At 43.1% G+C, this 12676-nt stretch overlaps 1 protein-coding gene across 2 annotated transcripts in view; it reads right to left on the reverse strand.

The window, feature by feature from the left end:
• The window catches only part of AMOT (angiomotin), a 64312-nt gene extending 52519 nt beyond the window's left edge, over positions 1-11793 (reverse strand). For both annotated transcript variants that reach the window (XM_045298565.1, XM_045298564.1), the window contains exons 1-2: positions 11441-11793; positions 3044-3120 (exon numbers count right to left, since the gene is read on the reverse strand). The gene's annotated coding sequence lies outside the window, so the exon portion shown is untranslated. The remainder of the gene's footprint in view (positions 1-3043; positions 3121-11440) is intronic.
• Positions 11794-12676: the final 883 nt, after the last annotated feature.

Here is a 12676-nt window from a genome sequence, read left to right on the forward strand (position 1 = left end):
ATGTACAAATGCGCTTTACACAATTGATGTGTGTATGGATTGGGATAACAGTTGTATGAGCCCCTAATAAAATGTTAAAAAAAATATATATATATATATGTATAACCTCCCAGGCAAACTAATAGCCTGCTTCCAACAGCATATCACTTACTTTTATTTGCATTTATGCTTTAATTTATAAGTACTATATAAAAAAAACACACCGGTATTTATAATAAAGGGAAAAAGCATCCATGCACCTCACCACCTCAACCCAAATATTATTGGCATCAGAATTTCTCTAGTTTGTTTTTCCTATGTGCATCTGAATGTTTACAAGATAATAAAATAGCAATATACATATTATTTTGGACCCTATGTTTCACTTAACATGAACACTTTTTCCACATGGCTTATACTGACCTCATAATAAACATAATGGCTGTGTAATAGTTTTTAAAATAAGTGTATCAAGATACACTTAGCCATTTTCCAATTATTAAGAGATTAAGAGCACTTCCAATTGTGGGCTAGTCTAAATAATGTTATGAAAACATCTTAGTGATTTAGTCTTTTTCAATATTTTGGATTTTTTTTCTACTGGCAGAATCCCCAAAGTGAAAAGAATGGGTCATGGGTTATGGATGTTTGTTAGACAAGCCCACTAAAAAAATACAACTAGTGAAACACTAAAGTATCATGAAACCTCTCTCTCTCTCTCATTTAATGAAAAGTTCTCTTGCTCCCATTTCTTGACCAGGGCACAGAACAGGGCTCCTGGGAGGAAAAGAAGCCAAGAGAAGCAGTGTGGTATCCTAGTGGCTTGTGAAATGGAAGAGCGAAATGTGGGCTCCCCCATGAATCCAGCTTGCATGCACTTGTCCCAAATTGCCACCAGGCCAAGAAGCTAATTAGTAAATGCATCAGGTGGGTGAGAACAGGTTCATGGCTGTAATGGCTTATATCATGTTTCATTTTTGCCCTTGGAAAAATCTGACAGTCAGCTTCAAGACATTCAGTTCTAGTGACCCAGCCTGCTACTTTCTGGTTGCTAACAAAATTTGCTAGTTTTCAAATACCGGTCTTCAATATATTGTAAAGGACATTGCGCTGCATAGAACTAAATATCCTTAACCAACGCATCTGTGTGCCCATCTCCATTTTCAGCTACAGTTAAGGTGGCACACTTAATATTATATGTCTAAGTGACACCTGTCTTAAATGGTCAATGGCTTATAGACAAATGTTTATGTGCGACATGACCATAAAGTCATCCTGTCCTAAGACAGGGGGACAGGGGTGTGGGGGAAGCCAGCCCCTCACACTATCATGGGTCCAGTAAGCACAAGTATATGGTTAAAATATAAAGATCATAGTAAAGTCATAGAGAATAATAGAGATCAGTGAGAGAGTAAAATGAAGGAGGCAGACACATTTCACGATAGCATGCTCATCTCCGGGACGGCCATGATTTCACCAGCCAGGTCTGTGCACAGTGAGGGCAGAGAGGGCAGGAGAGAGTCTCTTTTTATTTCTGGCCAAGGCCCATATATACTTAGGGTGCGTGCTTACAGGTAACCACACACGTCACAGGAAGGTGCTGCACAATAGGCATATAAATCACAGGAAGGGGCTTTGAGGGGCTGGCTCCCCCCGCCCCCACCACAGGGGAACCAACAGTCCAGAGGTGTCTTCTAGCGTATCAAGAGCATGCAAAATGGGCAGTTCTTCTCTTGCTTCTTATCCAGAACTCACAGAAGAAGGTGGCTTTCACTTTTTCCTTAATCACTCTTCAACTCTTCCCCCACCCACTGCTCAGTATGGAAAATTAATTGTCCCTTCTCGCTGTTCCTACTGGACTTTGGACACAGGCCAACTGTAGTACTTACCATACCATACTGCCCCCACACATTATTGAGCACATACCCTGAGTCACTGTGCTGGGCATTGGGGTGGAAATTAAAAAGATAAACGAACAGAGTACAGTCTCTAGTCAAGGAGAGGAGGCAAAAATGTAGCTACAATCCAACAGGAAAATAGAGCTGTCAGCGGATATCTCTGGTAATGCAGAGACCGCTAACAAGAACCAAAATCAAAACCAAATAAAAATACTCTTTGGGACAGCTTAGAACGCTCCCCAGAAAAAAAAAGATCTGTGAGCTTAGTAGGAGGCCTGTGATTTGGTGACTAACCTGATCTCTGAGAAGAGGAAAAGGAAGAATTCAACGACAGATTGAGCTATATATTTGGGAACCATATGGATATCAGACAGATGGAATTCCCATGTGATAAAGGGTTATGTGCTCAACTACAAACCCAAACCATTTGAATCTACCTAGAGGTGCCTGGGAAGAAAGACCAGGCAATCTGCATCCAAAACCTAACAACTTTGAAAACTATGGAGCACAATTCTACTCAGCAACACATGGAATTGCCATGAGACGGAATCAACTTGATGTCAACTGGTTTGGTTTTAGTTTAGCAAAGCTAAGGCCTTGGGCCTGTGCTGGGTCATACACAGTAAGAATTAAACAGAACCAAAATTGAAACAAAGAATGAATCCCTGAAAAAAAGTGATAATTCAAGAGTCAAGCGCTTGGCAAGTGGGGAAGTGAGAGAGACATTCCTTTATTTACCCCATAGCTTCTCTATCTATGCATCATCAATTTACACCTTGGGCTGACAATGCTTAACGGAAATACAGAACAAGATTCAATTCTTGCCTTCTAAGTTTTTAAGTGTCTATACCGAAATCAATATCAATGGGTAGAACCAGGAATGGAACTTTCTGGCTCTTATAGGGTGAGGTGCATGATTTTTCATTGTCTATACACCAACACCTAATGAGCCCTGGTGGTGTAGTGGTTATGTATTGGGCTGCTAACAGCAAAGTCGGCAGTTTGAAACCACCAGTCACTCCTTTTAAAGAGTTACAGTCTCAGAAACTCACAGGGGCAGTTCGACCCTGTATAGCTACTTCGCAAACTCTGCACAGAGGCAACAGCAGAAAATAAATAGTAATGGAGATGTGCAATTGCAGTAACAATAATAATAACAATATTACCTTTGCTTTCCCAGCCTTTCTCTAAGTAGACAAAAGCTCTTTCACTTCTGTAATCTCTGTTTTCCTTGTTAGCAGGGCTGTGAGGAGATAAAGGCAGATGTGATTAGTCCCATTTTACAACCAGAGAAGCTCAAGTCCAGAACGGATAGCTGATTTGTCCAAGATTTCACTGTAGTTCAGTGGCAGGGCCTGGATCAGAACCCAGTCCTTAGGACTTTCTGCTCCATGTTATTCTCGATAGATCTGACTCCTCCGTTCTTTGGAGGCTAGTTCAGCAGAGAAACTCAGTACTCCCTGAGTATCTTGAGCAAGTGAGGGCCCTGCACCTAGGAGAACATATCTCAGAGGCATCCCCATATCAACCTTGGAACGGTGAAATGGAATTCCCAGCAAAGTTCTACTAACATAATTTGGAGCTCCCTGTTTTGCTGCACCCGTTTTGAAGGGAACTCCATCTACCTTCAGTCTGGTTTCTGTGTCTGAGTGGGGCTCAGGTGCTGCCTGCAGGTGTGGGGCATCCAGCAGGTGCATGGACAGGAGCCAACAGTTCATAGCTTCATACCAAAGGGCCTGAGTCACTCCCCAAAGGCAGAAGACAGCCCCTCCTTCTCCTGCTGACTTGCAAGCCCCAGGAACCTGTCTTGACTGAGTTGCCATTGCAAAATTGAAGTTAGACCCTGCCTTCCCAGGAAGGGCTACAGTGAAATCCGTTAATCCACAAATTTTACAACCCAGCCAACATTCCCGCTCTCAGAAATCAAGGTGAGCATATGCCAAAATAAGCATTAGAAAATATATGTAAATATATGTGGTTGTACTCCACAAGTTATGGGGATGAAGGGGAGGCCTATCTATTCACACCAAATCCCTTGTCCTTGAGCCTAGTCAAGTGACCTAGTGACCCTACAGGACAGAGCAGAGCTACCGTCCCAGAATTTCCTTTATCGAAGCAGACTACTACATCTTTATCCCATGGAGGGGCTAGAGAGTTCCAAATTGCTCACCTTTTACTTGATAATCGAGGGATTGAATGACTGTATTATGCAGGTTCATTCGAGGCACTACCCTCCCCCTGCAAAAAAAAATTTCCTACACTATCGAGTCATTTCAGACCGATTAATGATGCTGGGTGTGATAGTAATGTCTGCAGCTTTGTAAATCTTTATAGGAGCAGAGAATCCCATCTTCCTCTTGCAGGAGGACCACCCTAGACCTATCGTCCATATTTAGCTACAGCACATTTATTCTATTGTAATTGGTTCCCAAACCGAAAGAGCAAGTACTCCCCCCCCATAAAAAAGACGTGCATACATTAGAAACAACACATTAGGAACCCTGCCCTCCCATTTCTACCAGAACCACTCTCCTGCAGGTTGCCAAGGGAGCCCCGCTTAACCTCCTCACAAAAAAACAGCAGGTCCGAAAAATTCATCACATGCCCCTAACAGAACCTCCACGGACAGCCTGAGGCAGACAAAGTGTTCTTGGGGAGGTGAAGAGGGTCATGAAAATTTTCTTAGTTCCAAAAATTGTTTGCTTAAAAAAAAACCCTCCCCCAGACAAAAACATACACTCTCTAAATATAAAACTACTTGTAAAAGAAAAGAGATGTGTTGGGGGGGTAGGCAGAATCCAATATTACCTTAATCAAAAGGGATTGGGGCGATTCACTCTATTTCTCCAATTCATAATTCATATATGAAACTCAAATGAATAAGTTTTGGTTTACAGCCCATGATCCTGAAAGAAAAACTGGCTACTAAACTAAAATGTGGTCACTGTATATAAACAGAGTGCAACAAAAATCTAAGCTGAAAACCTATTGCCAGAAAGAGGAAATTAGATTTCTTCAAAATAGGCCATGGAAATCATTGCCCCCATCTGTGTGTTGTTGATTTGTTTTTTACCTTCATTCTCTATTACATGGGGGGGGGGAGTCATCAATTCAATGCAAATCTACCACTGTTGAAAATAATCATAAATGGTTAAGTGATGCACTAATTAGCTTCCTAATAGGGGAGGCTTTAATTGCACCATTCTATAACAACCTCTATCAACATTTCCAGGGTAACTTCATAAAAGGATGGCAAACCTGGCCCACATATTTTTAATCCCCTTAAAAATAATTCTCAATGCACAGAAAGCCTATTTCTCCTCAATGCTGTTAACACTCAGGCCACTACATTTTCTGATGTCAGCAATCCCCTTCCCACAAATATTCCAAGTATGCACCACCGTCATTCTCCTTTCAATTCTGTGGTTTCTCTGCTGCTTTACTGATTGAGTCCAGGCCTCTCAGCTAATGAGAAGCATGTGCAGGGAAAATATGCTCTTAAAAAATACATACATCAGTTTCATCTGCATTATGAAGAGAGGGGGGCAAAATGCTTATGGCAGATCATTTGTCCATATCAAAAGGATCAAAATGGGAAGTTTGTTATGGTGTACATGAAAAAAGAAAGAAAAAGCTTAGCATCAATGCCTCAGATTGAGGGATTGGACAAGTTATGGCAATCTGAAGCAACACCAATACACGTAAGAAGGACCCCCCAAATCCAACATTTCTAGCTAGGCCAGATTTATATTTAATGTTATCTTAATGTTGCTTTGGAGGGTATTTAAGTTCTGACATACATATGGAAATGAGCCACGAATTGTACAGCAAGCATAAATATTCCATCATTAATAAAAACCAGCTGTGTATAAAGCACACTGCGATGGTTAGGTTTCAGTTACTGGTTATCATCAGTATATGTCACAAGCAAATAGTACTCAGAACTTTCTCCCTTAAAACACAGACACATCCACACAGAGGCACACGGAAACCTACTTTTACTCTTTTTAATCTTTTGGAGGCGCTTTCAAAAACTCATTGATCTTTATGTCACGTTCCAACTAATGTCTTTTTTGAGAGCTATTTATCATCATCATGGCACTCCAATTTACCACATGGTTAGAAAATATTTAATTTTTTAACATCTGGGAGGCAATACTATGAATATTCGGACAATCTTAATTAGTCACTAAGGCAATGGATCACCAACGGGCATGTTATGTTAAGCTCATTAAAAGTGAACACCTGTTCAGGTCCCTATAATAATTCTGCCACCATACAAACACCTTTCATCCAATGACCTCAAAGCATGTGCCTAATATGAAGCATGCCCAAATAACTCTGTGAAGTATTAATTCCCTGGCTTCCCAGAAGAGTAACTGAAGAGCAGATTCGCTAATTCATTTACCCTTGGTCACATAGCAAGTCAGAGAGGGGTTCAATGCACCCAGGCTGATGTTATTTCATGGAGGTGAGGGAATGGTGAAAAGTGTCTTTACGAATGGTCAGCTATCAGGAGGGAAAGTGGATTTTTCTAGAACCATCTTAAGGAACACTAGCAAATATATCTATTTTCCCCATCAGCATGTATGACATAAAAAAAATATTCCTGTCCTTGATATTTTGTCAGTACTTCAAACCATACTTGATTTCCTATGCTGGTTAGAGTAATTTAATCTAATTCCAATTATGATAAGCCATTTGCTTGCAGAAATAGGTCCAACAAAAACTGGAGATTTCAAAGTGACTAAACTTTTACTATGTGGTAAAGGCTTGTAATGACGAACTTATTAAATTTGAGTCATTTTTCTGCACCTACATGTCTTTTATTTTATTGTATAACCCTTTTATTTTCTTTGCTATTTTGTAGCCTAATTTAAACACATCCGTTATATTTCAGAGCCACAAAACAAACCTAAGTGTGGTTTCCTGCTTTTCTTTCCTCATTCTAGAGAGTTCACGAGACTACGCAAATCTGTATATTCTCTCGATAGGATATGGGGATGGTGATTTAGGGATCACCAGCAATGACTTAGACTCAGTGACCAGTAGACCTTAGTGTGCTCGTTTGGCGAAACAGGAGGCTAAAGGAGTAGACAGTACAGCCACCCGAGAAATACAAATAATCCTCACATCACAGAAAGTGTTGGGAAGGACATGTGAACTATTTTAGTCAATTCTGGCATTCAAGGAACAAGTATGTTTCCTTCAGTGTCCTTAGTCAGGTCTTGACTCCACTCCCCCGGCCCCCGGCCCTGGTTTACAAAGATAAGTTTTCTCAGGGGCCTGGGGGTGTAGTGGGTTATGCATTGGGCTCCTAACCACAAGGTCAGCAGTTTCAAACCACCAGCAGCTCCATGGGAGAAAATGAGGCTTTCTACTCCTCTAAAGTGTTAGTCTCAGAAACCCACAAGGACAGTCCTACCCTGTTCTACAGGGACGCTGAGTCAGAATCAACTCAATTGCAGTGAGGTTTTTCTGGTTTGGTTGGGTTTTGAATTTTATTTAAAAGCAGCACTGTATGGACCTCATAACTACACAAAAGTTATGAAAGTTCCAGAAACCAAATTCACAGCCATTGACTACAACTGGTAGTGAGCCTATAAGACAGGATAGACTGGTCCCTGTGGGTTTCTGAGACAGTGGTAACTGTTTGCAAGAATATGGAGTGGCTGCTGGTTTTGAAGTACTAACTTCGATATGAGCAGCCTAATGTATAACCCACAGGGCTCCTTAAGCATGTATAGGTGCAATGATATAAAAGAAAGCAGGGAAAATGGTTAATTTCGAATAATAGGGTTTGGGATGATGCTTTGGAAAGGGTCTTTCTAAAAAAATTAAGTTAACATATTGCGAAAATATAAAATATAGTGTTTATATTTATATATCCTCATCCTAAACAAACCAAACTCATTGCCATCATTGAGCCAATCCCAATCCATGGCGATGCGATATGCTAGGGCAGAACAGCCCCTTTGGGTTTCTGACACTTTAAATCTTTTCTCCTGTGAAACAGCTTGAGGGTTTGAACCACTTACCTTTGTGCTTAGCAGTACAGTGGCTACTATCAATTTCTGGAAATAAATCAGACTTTATCGATTTTGCAGAAGTCTAAGATTAGGACTATCTACCTCATATAAATACAAATTGTGCTTCCATCAATCAGTGTATGTGACAAACCTAACCAAAATCAAACAAAACTCACTGCCACTGACTGAGTTAACTCCGTCTCATAGCAACCCAACCCAAAGTTACAGAAAAGTATTTCTAGTAAATAATGGCAACTGCTGCCTTTCAACTGTTAAGAATTTAGAACAGTCTCTCTTACTGAGCCTACTGGCCAAATGACTGTTACGTTTTAGACCCAACGTTGACTCCATTTTGCCCCCTCCCCAAGTGATTTTAGTCAGAGGCTAATATTACTAGCATTATTATAAGTGCTATAATAGACAATTAAAATAGACAATTAACTCCATCCCATATAACAAAGAGATTTCAAAGGCCAATTAATGACCTCACTTAACCCATGTAAGATTCGTTATAACAAAATTCGAATGCCTTTCTTTTTGCAATAAATGTGTTCCCCAGAACGCTTAGGTTAAATTGAAATTTTATATATCACGTCATAGGTTAAAGACACTATATGAAAAGGTACTTTTTATCCCCTTCAAAGAAACCTGTTGTGGATTCTTTTATAAAGCAAATGACCTCCAATTTTTTTTCCTTTTTTGAAAAACTTTAGATTGTGTCTGTTGTGTGTGGAGGGCTGACTTCCCTCCTTTCTCTAGGTGAAAAGAGGTCAGAAGCCCACCACAGAGGAGAGGAAAACAGTAGAGCTGTCCTGTTTAATCCTGGTCTTCGTTCCCTGAGCCCTGATTTTAACCTTTGACTTGGGGGTGGGATTCTAGATTTTGGACCAAAGTCCACAAAAGGCTGCAAGGCACCAAGAAGTAAGTAACACTGCAGACAACACATCATTGTAAAACACCAACAAAAACATTCTTGAAGACAGGAAATCAATGGAGCACATTTCGAAACAAATTGGTTTAGTCCTCAGCTAATTAACTTGTCAAGCAGATCTCCAAACCCACTGAATCCATGAAGGAAAGAGGTGATGTAAGAGGAGATTTGGGAACATTTACCCATTTACTATCCCAAAAGGCTCAGTCATGACCACACACACCTCTCTCCACCCCTTTCAGTGGGTTTAAGCTGAGCTTTAATGGGTGCAAAGGACAATTTATCCAGATAGTCCCTTAAGAGTGGACTCTTTTCAGGCATTCCAAATTCTCAGTCTCCACGGATGAGACTACCTGGCCACAAGCATTTCCCAAGCAGGATCATTCCCTCCACTTTTTCACATTGCTTTCCACTCCCTGCAAGCAAAATCAATAACTTCTACCTATCCTTAGCATTTCAGGTACCGTTGCTGTTGTTTTTGAGGGGAGAAATGAAAAAAAAAATCTAAAGGTGAGAATAGAAAAGTGTGGGAAATTCCTCTTGCCTCCAAATTGGGGGGGGGGCTTAAAAAAGTCAAATCAAAGGAAGTTTGAGGGATGGGGAGTCTCCTTAATTACAAAGACACCCTTTTAAATGAGGCACAAGCCCTGGGAATGGGCTCTTCTGAGAGACACAGAAGCAGGTGCACCCACTTAGAAGTCTGGCACTCAGTGGAACCTCAAAGTCATAGCACCCATCCCTCTGCCTTCTGATCAGACTGTGCTCAAAGCATTCTAGAGTCTGCTTTGTTCTCCACAAGATTTCAGAAAATGCCATTGGACAAAATTCCTTGCTTATGCACTAATCTAACATGGCTTACTCATGAAACCAGAAATGAGATATTTCCAAATCAAAGTCCCGTTCACTATGAATTTTAAAAATCACCTTTCTTAAGTCTTTTAAGTAGATAAACCGATCTATAACGTTCATGGAGACGTTACTCTACTTGAAAATATGGTCGGAACTTTACTCCATATCTATACTCTAGAACAGACACTTTCAATTTTATTGAGCCACAAACTTTTCCAAAGAAAGAAATATCTTAAAATGAAGTATGATGTAGTATCAGAAAATGTCTGTAAATGACACCAGATAAACCCATACAGAATAGTTGGAACCTGAGTTATCATCTGTAAATAGATTCAGCTACTCTACAACCACCTGGCTATTAAAATGTCCCAGGCCAGTTATAAAACGTAGTTGGGTCGGGCCAGCTCTTCCCTCTGGCTGATCTGAAACATGATAGCCTTTAAAATTGTCACCCTGCAATGTTCCTTCTCCCTCTGCTGTCTTTTCCCTCGTTAAAATTAACCAAAGAAATTATGTTTAAAAAATAAGGAGATATGTTCCCCCAAATACACAATTTCAGTAACAGATATATAAATACCATCATTTAAAAAATATATGTATGTAAGTATGTCTTACTTGCCCAACTGAAGGTAAGTGAGAGATGGGTGAATCCCTAGGCCCAAATGGTATTTCAAACTATTCTTAGCTACTAAATGAGGGTGCTCAGAGGTCTAACTGAGAAGGCTTCACAAAAGCTGGCCTGAGAAAGAACTTTTCACAAAGCCTAACTCGTGGAGTCTTAAATGCCCTTAGCCCTCCATCATTAAAGATTTTGGTGACTAATTATCTTCCTCTCCGAATAGGAGAAGAGGCTTAACTAACGAAAGTTTTAAAACTGCTTCCTAACTTCCACCCCTGCAGGGGAATTGAATTTAAAACACTCCCAAGGTTCTCAGAAATTCTTTGTAAAATATCTACTGGAAACGCTATTTCGCACAAAATTTAATTATGTCTCGTCCCATGCTGCAAATCGTTAATGTAGTATTAGTGGCAAATTACAATGTACAAAGAAAGTCACTTTCCCCCACTCTCTTCCTTCTCATTTTCATGCACACCCTAGTGATGAAGTCCTTCCCGCTGTTGGGACTTTCAAGACACCTGCCTGACCCCGAAAAACTAGTTATGAGTTTTTTAAAACCTTATAAAGCAGATAAGGAACTACCCAGCACCAGCACACACACACCCACATACCAAACGGAGGACAGTCCCTGTAGATTACTCCAGTTCTGAAGACCTCGGGCATTTCACTTCACTCCCTACTTGGATCTTGCCCTGACCCCAGGGAAAGGAGTGTTGGCCCTCACTCTACCTCAAGCACTCAGGGCAAATTCATCTAATCGCCCCAGATAGGAACTGATATTCCTTAGGGGCTAAATGTAGATTACAGATTCCCTTGAGTCTTGAGTTTCCTTGTGACTAATTACCCACCAGGACCCCAGGAGACAAGGAAGTAAAAAGGACCATGGAGTAGTGGTACCCACTAGCATCTCCTCGTTGAACTAGGACGACGGAAAAGGGAGCTCACATGCTAATAAAGTGAACTTGCAGCATATCCTGGAAAACTCGTGGCCAACTACAAAGAAAGTAGAACGCCCGGGCATCCCTCCGCGCACCTTAGGATCGTCTTAGGCACCGCCGCCGAGAGCATGACCAAGTTCAAGCCACCGCGAACCCCTGTCCCAGTACCCCGCAAAAAGTAACCACACATTTCCTACCCCTGGAAGCAATGAAGGCAAGGTGATGGCTCTCTCGGCTTGCTCAGGTGGCTTTGGTCCCGGGCCAGTGGCCAGGGATGGGCAGGGGGGCAAGCCCCAACTCCCCACGGCTCTTCTCCTCAAGACTACAGCCAGGCTCTCCTCTGTGGCGGTGGACAGGCAGGATACCGGGCCGGAGGGTGGAGCAGCGGATGATCGGAGGCGAGACAGACTCGAGGTGGGAGGACAGGAGAAGAGAAGTGGGAAAAGAGGAGGCGAAAGAAAACGGGGACGGAGGAGGAATTCAAGGGGTCTACCAGCTTGGGCAGCCTGAAAGCTCCTCAGAAGGAAGGGGCGTGACTGCGCTGAAGGCAGCTTCTGGGCAAAGGATGAGAGGTAGGGGAGGGGGACGAAGGGGTGGCTTTTCTTCTTGCGGTGAGCCGCTAGGACCGCCCTGAAGAGGGGGGGCTGGGGGTGGTCTGGGGTGGGAGGCGGAGTAGAGGGCGGGGAAAGGAGGGCGGGAGTTGGCCCAGACCCTAGGCAGAGGGGGAGGGAGGCACAGTAGAGAGGCGGGGCCAGTAGGCGGGGTAATTTCGAACAATTGAACCGGCGGGGTCCCGGAGCTGCGCCGAAAGTGGGGGTCAGGCTTCGTCCCTCCCATCCAACATGGCACCACCGGGTTGCTGGTGTACCCAGGGCCTACGGAAGGGATGGCTGGGAGGTAGTTGAGTGTTCTCGGCCGGACTGTGATCATGAGCGACAGCACCAGCAGGGGGCAGGCGCGTGGGCGGGAGAGCCACGACTGCTCGGCGCCCCCCAGCGGGAGGCAGCGACCCCCGAGAAATGCTGAAAAGCCGTTTTGCTCAAGTGGGCTTGCAACCCTTACAGGAAGAAGTCGCGCTCCTTCGTGTTTTCCTGTCCCTCTTGCTTCCTATGACCAATAGGCCTCCCCACCCAGGTCACAATTCGGCGAAACACCCTCCATTCTCCCTATGCTCCCCGGCTTCTGCCCGCCCCTTCCCTAGGTGACGCGCTGCGCGGGTGGCAGCGGGGGCGGGGCTCGCGGAAAGCCCGCCTCCTGGGCGGGCTGGGAGAGCTGGCTGGGGGCGGAGCGAGCCCGAGAGAGTAAGTCCTACCCACCTTTCTTTGGCTTCCGCAGGTTGGCGAGGCTTGACTCGGGTTTCCCTCTCGATTGGTTGCGAGAGCCATCAATCTCCTTCTTTACCCCACCCGTCCTCCAAATTGATAAAACTGAAC

Source organism: Echinops telfairi, unplaced genomic scaffold (genome assembly GCF_000313985.2).
Source record: "Echinops telfairi isolate 266 unplaced genomic scaffold, ASM31398v2 ScPeMD7_7427;HRSCAF=8465, whole genome shotgun sequence".
NCBI lineage: Eukaryota > Metazoa > Chordata > Mammalia > Afrosoricida > Tenrecidae > Echinops > Echinops telfairi.